At 38.2% G+C, this 14,074-nt stretch overlaps 1 protein-coding gene across 6 annotated transcripts in view; it reads left to right on the forward strand.

The window, feature by feature from the left end:
- ROBO1 (roundabout guidance receptor 1) overlaps positions 1–14,074 on the forward strand; it is a 1,227,175-nt gene that overhangs the window by 505,936 nt on the left and 707,165 nt on the right. The window lies entirely within an intron of this gene.

Consider the following 14,074-nt stretch of genomic DNA (forward strand, 5'->3'; position numbering starts at 1 on the left):
TTAGTTGTTATTTATTTATAAGTAAGCAATATGTTATATATAAATGAGTAATCATCCACTCATTTAACATTCACTAATTTAGTAACTTCAATGTGCCAGATGAGATAAATGCAGAGAACTTTGTAATACTTAAACATATCCAGGACTTCCCTGGTGATTCAGCAGTAAAGAACATGCCTGAAGTTTAGGACACTGCCTGCAATGCTGCAGATGTGGGCTTGATCTCTGGGTTGGGAAGACCCCCTGGAGAAGGAAATGGCAACCCATTCCAGTATTCTTGCCTGGGAAATTCATGGACAGAAGAGGCTGGGGGACTTGCAGTCCATGGGATTGCAAGAGTCCGACACTACTGAGTGAGTAAGTCACCACCACGAGGCCCAGAGAAACTAATAGGAGAATAGTGAAAGATATAGTATCGGAGTCTCACTGAGAAGAAAGGGAATAGTTCTCTGTGGGAATTTAGAAAGGCTTCGCATGGGAGGCAATGAGTAATTTGAAGGATAGATAGGAGTCCTGCCTGGCAGGAAAAAGGGGGAACCCATTGTAGGCAGAGGGAAATTGTGCAATATACCTTTACAAAGAGGTACTTGCCACCAGAAGTTCTCTTTTGAATGACCTAATATGTTCTATTCAAAAAATTTATTTGAGTCACTTTATTATGGCAGAGCTGCAACCACCAGTTGGCTTAGCTTATTTGGTTAATTCTATATCAGAGCCATCCGCAGTGTTAGCAATTAAAAAAAAAACTATTCTCAGGGTTTAATTTTCTGAAGGAAGATTAATGCTTATGAACTAAAGGATACTGAGGAGACCTGAAAAATAAGAATAACCGTGATAAATTTGATCACATATTTGCTTCCTAATAACATATTCTGACAATGTTTTGTTTACATATGTTGAGTTTTCTTCAAAGAGGAAGTAAAGAATGCATGCATACAACTCAGTAATTTGTTTGAAAATGTGCACGTTTACAGCTTATTTTTCTGTCTTCTGCTAAATAATAAAATCGATAAACCACTAAAATTTGCTGTGGCATGATGATATTATTTCTTCTCGATCTTAAACTCCATCATTTCCATAGCCATTTAAATGTTAATATAGAGTCATATTACAACAGTGGTGGTAAATACTTTGAGTGAATGTTAGAAGCTATTTGTTATGAAATATTGTGATTTCTTTTGTGTTAAAAATAGATATTTATATAAGATAAATATATTTTATTAAAGTTCTGAAAGCATCCTTTATTTGTCCAGCTAGAAACCATTCTCTTGTGCATTGTGACCTTGGATTTATACACATGTCCAAGTATACTTATATTGCAAATGAATGAAACTGACTGGCTTAAAGGGAGATCATAAATTGGCATATCTGTAGCTAAAGATGGTTGGCAGATGTATTTTTTGTTTTTCCTGAAGCATTTATGAATGGGGGAAAAAGGCAGGAATTTAACAAATAGAAGATTTCAAGCTAAAATTCTGATTTCTGGATTCTTTTGCAATAAGGAAATATCTGATAACCATGGCCTTCCTTCCTTCATGACAACAATTCCATATAAAGCCGAGCTGAAAAACTGTCCATCTGCCTTTTAGTACTGAGTGTGACTGAGCAATTGCCACCTAAGTTTTGCTTAGTCCTCACTGGGCCATTATACTGACTTATCTCATCTACTTACTTATTTAGAAATCCTGACACCTTCTTTAACAATAAAGTCATAAATGTTGCAAAATATGTTTCTTCCTCAGGCATACATATTGAAGGTCTCATTGTTAGTGGTATTAAAACCATATGATTATGCCCCAAATTAATATGTTAAGAGCCTCTTATAAAGTAAAACAAAAGGGGGGGGCCTTCCATAGTTTTAAAATTCCATGAAATTGTGTGTACATGTGTGTGTAGTTTTGTGTACAGATGTATTTGTGTATAAACACATAGTACTTTTAGTCTAGCCAGATTCCCCAGAGAACATCAGTGACTCTCATTTGTTGCTTTTCAGGTTGGATCAAATTGTGGAAGTGAGGCAAAATACTAACTACACTGTGGGGGTGTCATCTTAGTAGCATCAGACACTCTGCCTATTGATGAATTTGTTTCCTCACATGCTATCTTTACTGCAGGAGCTTTTCAGATAATTACTCTTTTAGGAAAAGATTTGGATGCATTTTTATCTGTATCACTTTAATTCTGTAAACATTGCAGAATTGCACTGAAATACTCATTCTGAAAGTAACATGAGATATGGAATCTGAGGCCTTAGGGTGAAATGGCTCTTCTGCTCTCTGTTTATAGAAGTTGTTTTGATCTTGAGACTTTTGCCAGAGTAAACACATCTGTAGCTCATATTCCACAGTATCTCAGGGAAGGACAGTCTCAAATTTTGTTAAAAAACAGTGCTAATTTCATTTTTAGCTCCTATGGGTTCCTTTGAGATTTCACAGACACATTTTTAATTTTCAGCAAAGTCTTGAAGCTCACCTTTAATAAATTGGAGAGGTGCAAAGAATGAACCCTAATAAGCATATGAAGAACCAGTGTTCTCAAAGCCATTATATTATTCACATTAATCCTCACAGGTGAAATCATTCGAACTAAACTGAGTTGGTAGCACTACACATACTTCCTCCCTTAGTCTCCAAACCATACAGACTTCCACGACACTAATTCTTTTGTGGGAACATATTACACAAAGGCAAGTGGTAATAAGCATATGGTATAAGTAACAAGTCACATTCATGTATTCATGAAGATAGTAGGCTCATTCTGATACAGGCCCTTTGCTACACACCTGAAATGCTAGATGAATGTGGCACTCATTTTGTTCCCTAGGGAAAACATATGTATATGTTTTATATGTGTTTTATATATGTTATATGTGTTATATATGTTATATGCGTGTGTGTATATATACTAGTTGCACTTCTTATTTCCTTCATATTTTGATGTCTTATTCCCCACTGAATAAATGCAAAACCTAGACCACTTAAAGATGTCACATCTCATATTTAGAGGTTAAGTATAGATGTCAGCAATAGAATAAAAGGAATAGAATTGCAAGGAGAGATAAGAAAGCCTTCCTCAGTGATCAATGCAAAGAAATAGAAGAAAACAATAGAATGGGAAAGACTAGAGATCTCTTCAAGGAAATTAGAGATACCAAGGGAACATTTCATGCAAAGATGGGCACAATGAAGGACGTAAATGGTAGGGACCTAACAGAAGCAGAAGATATTAAGAAGAGGTGGCAAGAATACACAGAAGAACTATACAAAAAAGATCTTCATGACCCAGATAACCATGATGGTGTGATCACTCACCTAGAGCCAGACATCCTGGAATGTGAAGTCAAGTGGGCCTTAGGAAGCATCATTACGAACAAAGCTAGTGGAGGAATTCCAGTTGAACTTTTTCAAATCCTAAAAGATGATGCTGTGAGAGTGCTGCACTCAATACGCCAGCAAATTTGGGCAACTCATCAGTGGCCACAGGACTGGAAAAGGTCAATTTTCATTTCAATCACTAAGAAAGGCAATGCTAAAGAATGCTCAAACTACCACAAAATTGCACTCATCTTACACGCTAGTAAAGTAATGCTCAAAATTCTCCAAGCCAGGCTTCAACAGTACATGAACCATGAACTTCCAGATGTTCAAGCTGAATTTAAAAAAAAAATGCAGAGGAACCAGGGATCAAATTGCCAACATCTGTTGGATCATCCAAAGAGCAAGAGAGTTCCAGAAAAACATCTACTTCTGCTTTATTGACTATGCCAAACCTTTGACTGTGTGGATCGCAACAGACTGTGGAAAATTCTGAAAGAGATGGGAATACCAGACCATCTGTCCTGTCTCTTGATAAATCTGGATGAAGATCAGGAAGCAACAGTTAGAACAGGACATGGAACAACAGACAGTTTCCAAATCGGGAAAGGAGTATTTAAAGGCTGTATATTGTCACTCTGTTTATTTAACTTATATGCAGAGTACAACATGCAAAATGCTGGGCTGGATGAAGCACAAGCTGGAATCAAGCTTGCTGGGAGAAATATCAATAACCTCAGATATGCAGATGACACCACACTTATGGCAGAAATCAAAGAACTAAAGAGCCTCTTGATTAGAGTAAAAGAGGAGAGTGAAAAAGTTGGTTAAAACTCAATATTAAGAAAACTAAGATCATGGCATTCAGTCACATCACTTCATGGCAAATAGATGGGGAAACAGTGAGAGACTTTATTTTGGGGGGCTTCAAAATCACTGCAGATGATGACTGCAGCCATGAAATTAAAAGACACTTCCTCCTTGGAAGGAAAGCTATGACAAACCTAGACAGCATATTAAAAAACAGAGACATTACTTTGCCAACAAAGGTCCATCAGGTCAAAGCTATGGTTTCTCCAGTAGTCATATATGAATGTGAGAGTTGGATTATAAAGAAAGCTGAGAGCTGAAGACTTGATGCTTTTGAATTGTGGTGTTGGAGAAGACTCTTGAGAGTCCCTTGGAATGCAGGGAGTTCCAACCAGTCCATCCTAAAGGAAATGAGTCCTGAGTGTTCATTAGAAGGACTGATGCTGAAGCTGGAACTCCAATACTTTGACCACTTGATGTGAAGAACTGACTCTTTTGGGAAAAGAGATTGGGAAAGATTGAAGGTGGGAGGAGAAGGGAACAACAGAGGAAGAGATGGTTGGATGGCATCACCGACTCAATGGACATGAATTTGAGCAAGGTTCGTATGTTGGTGATGGACAGGGAAGCCTGGCATGCTGCAGTCCATGGGGTTGCAAAGAGTGGGACACAACTGAGCGACTGAACTGAAATGACAGATGTCAGGCTTTTTTTTACACACATCTGCTTTCTCTACTCGGAAGAAAAAGTCATTCCCACTAAATGTTTAGGGTATTACTGAATAAATGCATCTTTCTTGAAGGTGATCAGTGTTCCAGAAAAAGAGCTAGAAAAACACATTGCAATTGATATCTATAAAGATGAGTTACTGCTTTACTACATTTTTATTATGAAGTGTTCAAAATAAGTTCAGATGTCCAAAAGATAATATAGCAGCCATTTATGTGAGCAAACATAGTTGACTTTGGTAGTTTACAATCAGAATAGTATCAGTTCGAGTAGTTCTCAGGACCCTTGTTAATCAATAGTCTTCCCCTGGCAGTGTTGTTGGGACTGTTGCAGCTGGTAGCAGCCAAGCAGAGTGGTACAAGATTAGGGACCGAGGGTCTGGGGAAATGGTTTGGCTGTGTGATTATCTAAAGGAGGTGAAATCAAGTTCCCAATGCTAACCAAGCTAAACAGCAGTAAATCAGTCCAAATAAATACCTTCATTTTGGGTCAAGCTTGAAGTTGATACCAAATGGTACATTTAAAGGAGAAGTGAAGCTATGTAAGTAAAAACCATCAGCTAGGTGACTGTGACTAAACCATACTGTTAATATTCTCATCAAGTGTCAGAGACAGGGAAAGAACATTCTCAGATATTTTTAAAACTTTTGTTTTGTGATAAAGAAGAAGTTTAAGGACCTTTAAATATAATTTTCAAGACAACTTTGAGCCTGTGGATTAAAGTTTGGTATTGTAGTAGGGTTTTGTTTTGTTTAAATCCAGATTTTTTGGTGCATATGAATCCTGAAGTATTAATATCAAAAGAATAGGGGGATAATGACATGATAACATTTGTTTTACAGCTTATTTCCAATTATGTGAAGGATGGCATCTCTTCCAGAGCTCAAAACCACTAGAAAAGAGCCTTGGCACAATGTGCCTGTGATTATTGTTCTTCGCACACAATCGTTTGCAAGTGAACTTGGCAATGAATTTTTCTAATTGTTTTTCTTTTCAGTTGATGAAGAGTGAATGATTAGAAACACATCATTCTCCTAATTTAACCTGAAATATGATTTCCCCAAGCATAAAGAAAGACTCTTAAGATATATTAAATCCCTAAAGACTGGTTGGCATTCATCAGATATCTGTTTCACTAATTTTAGTGTTCTTATGTTGTACCAAAGAAGGTCAAATTGAAAATTATATTCAAAATAATAAGTAGTTGCAGAAAGGTGATGAAATTACAGGAGAAGTTGTGTTGACTTTGAAAAACAAAAGAGCCAGTTATATTATCTGCAAAGTTAGTTTATTTGGTAACAATAGAGGAATTGGAATTTGGGACATGCCAACTATGGCAAACCACACGCAACTCCAAGGAAACAAAGGGACAGTCAACTTTTACTAGAATTTAGGAAAAAATTGAGGAGTGCAGTAATGGTTCTTCATTGGCTGAGATTGAGGGGGCAACTTATCATAGGTAGATCAAAAGTAACTCTTGTTGATGAGGTCTATAAACTCCGGTGAATGATATGTGCATGAAAGCTCTCCCTACAGGCTTCCTGACTCCATTTTAAATGAGGTTTCTTTCACTTTCACTCTTCCCCCTTTTGATCATGATCATTCCTTGAAAGCATCTCTGATCAAGTATCAGTTTACCTAATTTTAGTGGAATTCTGGTTTTTTTTTCCCCCTGATGCCAGGAAGGACCTTTCCTGTATGTCTCACCTTGGAGGGGAGGACACAGATTGGAAACTGTTGAGTAACTAGGAAAAGTAGGAGGAAGAATTCTCAGGCATTTTTCATCTGAGGCCTATATCTTATCTAGGTCATAAGCCTTGGAGTTATCTCAAAGCATTGAGCTAACATCACTCTATTGGGCATGTTGTTTCTACAAGATTTGACAGGCAACAGGTATAAAGTTTAAAATGATTACATAAAATTATATAAGGATCAGATATTCTGCAGGCACCCATCCCAGCCTAAAGGGGTCTTTTCTAAAAGTCTGGCAAAAAAGGAGTCAACCCATTTGTATTTTCCTTGGGTTCAAGGGAGGAGATCCTATTTAAAGAGGGAGAAGAACAAAGATCATAGGGTTGGAACTCATATGGTCATGGTCATGGAAATGTTGAAATAAGTTCATAACAACCTAAGAAAATAGGCAATACCCGTAGGGTTGTGGGTATGATCAACAGTGGAATTTGAGTTCAAACAGACAGATAAGACAAAGGAGTCTCCAACATCAGGAACAGATTGGAGTTTCTAGGGGATCCAATAGTCAGAAAAGTTTCCCCTTTTTGCAATAGATTGGGCCAAGAAAGAGAGGGGCAGATTAAGGGTGAGGAAAGATATACAAGTATATAGGCCTTGGCCAGTGATCTTGGGAAAGCTGTCTCCTTCAACTGTTGTCTGCTTCAATTTCTGGAAATCTTTATTTTCAGGTTATCAGCCTGTGTGCTGGTCCAGTTGGGATTTGGTCCTTATTTTAAATGTGGCACATGGATCCAAGAGTCTCTGCCTTGGAGTTTGGCAACACAAGGGTTGATCAACAGTGCCTAATAGGGCCTTTCCAATGCAGTTGAAGAGAGGATTTCTGGGGATATCTTTTCCAATTGACAAAATCTCTGGGCTGCAAGGTGTGATGCTTAAGGTCTCCAGCTCCCAGGAATGCTGTGGAAAGAATGTTCTGTAAAGTAGGGTCATTTTCAACAGAAGCAATAAGAGTTTTTACAATATTGACACATAACCGCTCCCCGCCCCCTCCCCACCTCCCTTAACCAACTGTGGATTGAAAGCATCAGGTGCCAAGGGCATTGGGAATCCTGTAATTTTCTCAAAGGATTAGTGTTTATAGGTTCCAAAATGGGTAGACCTGAGATTTAGAGGGACTGATGCTTTGGGTCAGAGTATTTGAAGTATCTCTACAAATTGCCAGTTGAGTCTTAATGATGCTGCTGGTACATTTGAATAGCCCTGAATATCAAGGGTGGTCAGCACAGGGAAAGTGTTGTAAAACTACCAAACAGGACAGATGTGTCCCAGGGAGGTGAATTCCTCAGTGACTCCAAATTCCCAGGAAGGGGTGATTTTTCTAGTAGAATTTTATGCAGAAGTAACAGTAGCCTTTCTGCAAAGGAAGGCTTCAGTCCAGTGAGAAAACATACAAACCATTAATGGGAATTTTAGAGTCTCTGGCAGGACTGGACTATTACTTGGTCCAAGCCAGAATTCTTTTTATTAAACTAACAGTTATTAGATTTAATATCCCTTAGGAACATGATAAAGGTTAGTTGTTGGCTTCTTTGAGAGGAGAGTTCTTTGTGGAAATAATCAGTGAATTGGTTTTCATTTGCCTCCTTGGAATCAAGTTTGAATGCCCAGGGCCCTTAATTATAGCCAAAGTAGCTGGCAAAGACTATGGCATCGAATAATTACCAGACATGAGGGCCATTTTAAACGTTGTTTCTGCTGGAAATGAGGAAGCCTCACTGCTTCCATAGCATTCCAAAGTCATGAACTACTTCAAATGAATACCTACTGTCAGTATAGATATTTGCAGTTTTTGCCATTGGCTAAAATGCAGGCCCAAATAAGAGAATACAGTTCAGTCCTCTGGACCCATGTAGCTGAGGGCAAATGTGCTGTCTCAATGACTTCAAAAGGAGTTACAATAGCATACCAAGGAAATCATGGACAGAGGAACCTGGCAGACTATAGTCCATAGGATCGCATAGAGTCAGACATGACTGAAGTGGTTTAGCATGCACGTGCATCATTATACAAGTTTCGTGTATACGTTATTCGACTCCTGCATACACCACAGTTTTCTCACCACCAGAATTCTAGTTTCCATTCATCACAATACAGTTGACCCTTTTACCCATTTTGCACTCCTCCCTCCACCCTTCGCTTTCTCTCTGGTAACCACCAGTCTGTTCTCTGTATCTGTGTTTTTTTAATTTTTTGTTTGTTTTCTTATATCCCACATAAGCATGAAATCAGTTTTTTGTCTTTCTTCAAATTATATCATTTAGCATAATATCCTCAAGGTCCATCTATATTGCTGAAGATGGCATAATTCCATCTTTTTTATGGCTGAGTAGTGTTCCATTGCTTATATATACCACATCTTCTTTAAGCATTCATCTGTGGGTTGTTGGATTGTTTTTTTTTTTTTATCTTGACTGTTGTAAATAATGCTGTGATGAACATAGTAATACATATGTCTTTTCAAATGAGTGTTTCTGTGTTCTTCAGATAAATACTCAGGAAAATAGCTGGACCATATGGTAGTTTTTAATGCATCCTTCATCTCATTGAGTTATTCAGCTCCAGAATTTCTGTTTGTTAAAGTACTCCTTCTGTTTACTAATTTTATTCCTGAGCTTATTGAACTGCCTTTAAGATTTCAGAAGTTCATCGAGTTTCTACATGGTAGCTAATTTGAATTCTTTCAGTTAGACCACAGTCTTCCATGACATTAAGTTTGGTTTCTTAAGAACTGTCATTTTCTTTTTGTCCTATTGCATTACCATGGTTTTTCCTGGTACTTAATAACTTGCTCCTTTGTCAGGACTTTTGAGGTAGCCAACAGCTTTCTCACCAAGGTAAAGCTTTGTTTGGTTTGAGTCTTACAATTTAATAGGTTGGGAATTAGAGGCCTTTCTTTTTTTTTTTTTTTCCATTTATTTTTATTAGTTGGAGGCTAATTACTTTACATCATTACAGTAGTTTTTGTCATACATTGAAATGAATTAGCCATGGATTTACATGTATTCCCCAACCCGGTCCCCCCTCCCACCTTCCTCTCCACCCGATCACTCTGGGTCTTCCCAGTGCACCAGGCCCGAGCACTTGTCTCATCCACCCAACCTGGGCTGGTAATCTGTTTCACCCTAGATAATATACATGTTTCAATGCTGTTCTCTTGAAACATCCCACCCTCGCCTTCTCTCAGAGTCCACAAGTCAGTTCTATACATCTGAGTCTCTTTTTCTGTTTTGCATATAGGGTTATCATTACCATCTTTCTAAATTCCATATATATGTGTTAGTATACTGTAATGGTCTTTATCTTTCTGGCTTACTTCGCTCTGTATAATGGGCTCCAGTTTCATCCATCTCATTAGAACTGATTCAAATGAATTCTTTTTAATGGCTGAGTAATATTCCATGGTGTATCTGTACCACACATGAAAAGATGCTCAACGTCACTCATTATCAGAGAAATGCAAATCAAAACCACAATGAGGTACCATTATACGCCAGTTAGGATGGCTGCTATCCAAAAGTCTACAAGCAATAAATGCTGGAGAGGGTGTGGAGAAAAGGGAACCCTCTTACACTGTTGGTGGGAATGCAAATTAGTACAGCCACTATGGAAAACAGTGTGGAGATTTCTTAAAAAGCTGGAAATAGAACTGCCATATGACCCAGCAATCCCACTTCTGGGCATACACACCAAGGAAACCAGATCTGAAAGAGACACGTGCACCCCAATGTTCATCGCAGCACTGTTTATAATAGCCAGGACATGGAAGCAACCCAGATGCCCATCAGCAGACGAATGGATGAGGCCTTTCTTTTTTGAGTAGGTGACTCTATGGCACGTTTATGGCTTTCCTTACCTGAAATGCCTTTGGCTGTATTTGAGATTCAATGCTTTCCACCCTCCACTGTTTGCACCAGAGGTGTCACAGTGTCCTCACTGCCTCTGCTGTGTCTTCAGGGTCTTGGTGCTTTGCTATTTTTAGTATCACTGGAGTCACTGGTGTTACTGCTGTGAGCGAAGGATGGCAGGCACTCTGCCATATTCAGGGTTGCCTGTTTTTCTGGCACTACTGCTGTTGCAGGGGGAGAGGGAAGATGGGAAGGAACCAGGATCACAGAATAGAGACTGGAGTTCTGGGTACCACTGCTAATAGAGGGACCAGGGTCATGGGTCACATGGCCATTGATTCCTTAATCCCTGTGGCCATGGGTGGCATTATCCAAGAGGCTGGAATTGTGTGCATCACTTCCTCTATTGCACCTAGGTTCTTTGGGGCTACAACCTTGGATACTGTGGCTGGGATGCTGGACATGCAGGTATCACTTCTGCTGTTTCTCTGGTTCCACCTCCTCTGTGTGTTCCAATCCACCATCAGATGCACTAGATGTTGGATGTCTCCAGATTCCTGGTGTGTTGGGCAGAGGTACCTTTGAGTTATAGTTGTTTTACTAGGTGTAGATTGAAAGGGAGAGAAGAGACAAAGGAAGTGTCTTATCTATCACCATGATGCTGACTTCATCAAACCCATCTGTACACCCTGAATAAAACAGGGCTATCCAAAAGAGATTCCCACAGATCGTCAGAAGGTTGGCAGTCTAAGATTATTACAGTGAGAAAGAGATATGAGGAGAAGTTAGCAAGAGGATTTCACAGCTGTTCGATACCTGGGTCGGGAAGATATGCTGGAGGAGTAGGATACCCACTCCAGTATTCTTGGGCTTCCCTTGTGACTCAGCTGGAAAAGAATCTGCCTGCAATGTGGGAGACCTGGGTTCAATCCCTGGGTTGGGAAGATCCCCTGGAGAAGGAAAAGTCTACCCTCTCCAGTATTCTGGCCTGGAGAATTCCATGGACTGTATAGTCCATGGGGTCACAAAGAGTCAGACATGGCTGAGCGACTTCCACTTTCACTTTCCTTTGTATGAAGTACAGAGATGGTTGGAGGTGATCTATGACCCACTTCAGTATTTGTACCTGGAGAATTCCATGGTCAACCAGGTTACAGTCCATGGGGTCGCAAAAATTGGGACACAACTGAGTGACTTTCACTCACTAATACTTTACCATTATCAGCAAAGAGTTTATTTGGAAATGGGAGAGTGTTGCAACTCAGGACACACAGTCTGTGGTGAACCATTGGCAGGTCTGAGAAGACAAAGGGAAAGTCTGCTTTTATTAAGTGTTAGGAGGAATATGGGGGGCGGGGGGAGGATGTGCTGGTCCTTCATTGGCTGCAGGTGGTGGGCTGCTTGTTTCTGGGTCAGAGGGAAATTCCTGCTGGGGTCTGTAAGCTGCTGTGAGTGATACATGCATGCATAAGAGCTCTCTTTATTTATTTTCAGTTTCTATGTGCTAGGAACAAGACTTAAGGTAACTGCAAAACAGACCAATGACAGAAACATTTTAAAGTCATACTTGATGTTTTGCATTATGGCTATAAAAAGTAAGAAATAAAAGCTTCAAATAGATTGATTTCCCTGCATGTTTATAAGTGAGATGGGTCTTTTGGAGGAAAGTTTTTAGCAGTTCAACAGTGGAGTGGTGAAAAACAGAAAGATTTCTTCCAAGCATAAGATCCCCATCATCATTATCTCACTCTCCTATCAGCCTAGACTACTTGAGTCACTTCTTACAGTTTCACATCCTTTGCAGTCACGATGGCCACTGGGTAAGGCAGTAAGGTGCTGCAAGAATTGTGACAGTTTAAAAACTTCTGAAAAACCTGGAGGATCATCTTGGCTGGATGGAAATCACTTTAATTTTGGAAGCCACTTCTAGTGTTCTGTGCTAGAAGGGGTTCAACTCTGAAAATGGAATGGCAAGATTAGCTCAGAGCACTTCCAAGAATGGAGTGTCACTCAAACTGGGTTTAGGACTATAAGTAAGAGATAATATATTTTTATTTTATATTTCTCTATTTTATAGTTAGCCTTTGAGAACAGCAGAATCCTATAAAAATTTTTATGATAATGGAAAAGTTTTAATGTAGCTTTCAAGTCCTTGAAATATGGCTGGTGCAACTGAGAAACTGATTTTTAAGTTTTATTTTCATAAATTTAAATAGTCACATACTGAAACAATTAATGCAACATCAGATGGTGCTTTCTGATTATACAGAGTTCATATCTTTTTCTCACAACATCAGGAAGAACTAAATAAACAATCAAAAGGCATAAATGAAAGGGAGAATGGTGTCATATACACTAAAAGTAATTTTTTCTACACAATATGGGAGAGCAAACTTCTAAATAGTTATTCATTGTGTCAATGTTTGGAAAGGATTTTTCAATGTGGAAGTGTTGAGCCAAATAAGTGCAGAGTTTATATCCACTTTGATTAGTATAAAATGAGTTGGGCACCTTTTCAAACAATGCTATGAAACCAGTTGATCATGACTTCTTGCAGCTGTAACCGTTCATTGTCATTGGACACTAACCAAACCCATCTACTTAGACTTTGGGCATCAATTCATGTTATATCAGATTACACTGTGCTTAAGATTTCTATTAAAAAATATCACTGATAGAAAAATGATCTTTATAAACAAGAAAAATATCTGGGCTAGGGTATGAAGTCCATGCATCATTCATGTTCTTATATGCATCATTCACGTTCTCATGCACCACAAAATGTTTGAGATTCTTAAAACAGCTATAGCAATCACCACCCATAGAGACAAAAATGCATCCACGTGTCAGTGTCCAGTAGCTAAGAAATATGTTTTCTATCTCCTACATATTTTTCTTACTTTCTGGAGGCTTAAAACTATGATTACTTATAATTTTCACATTATCAAATAGATTTTGATCAGACCTCCTACCTTTCTCTTTCCTGCTCTTTCAGTTTTTATGCAATTAAATATCTTAATGAAAATAATACGATAGGAATTGCATGTGACTTCTCACTATATTTTTTTCTAATTGACATGCAACTGAAGTCATTTATTATCTTAAATAATATCTGCTGAAAGAAACAGATGTGTGTGGGAAGTTTTCAAGAGAAAAAAAGAGTTATTTATATACATGTGCATATTACAGCTCATAGATGAATGCAGTGATTTAGAGTGACATTGTCTTTCACAAATCCATCCTAACTTTAAGAAGAAAATAAAAGCATTTAAAGTTTTATGTACTCATTATTAATGTTTGTTAGAACTTTTTGAGGCTTTGCTCTTTTGTCAAATTAGCATTATATAAATTGTTTTTTCTCATTCATAAAACATGTATCTAGCACATTAAGTACCATGATGTCATAAAACCTTTGTAATGTGATAAAGTTATACAAAACAATTTTAGAATATTTTAATTAGTATGGGTAAATGAAAAATACATACATTAAGTGATTATTCCAGTAGGTAAGAGCTCTACATAGTAATATCTACATAATATAACTATTATATATGGGTTTTCCCATTTCAGCAGAACACGTTCATGGAAAATAATGTTATTATATTTTTATTATTACTATTACAA

This window comes from Odocoileus virginianus, chromosome 25 (assembly GCF_023699985.2).
Source record: "Odocoileus virginianus isolate 20LAN1187 ecotype Illinois chromosome 25, Ovbor_1.2, whole genome shotgun sequence".
Classification (NCBI taxonomy): domain Eukaryota; kingdom Metazoa; phylum Chordata; class Mammalia; order Artiodactyla; family Cervidae; genus Odocoileus; species Odocoileus virginianus.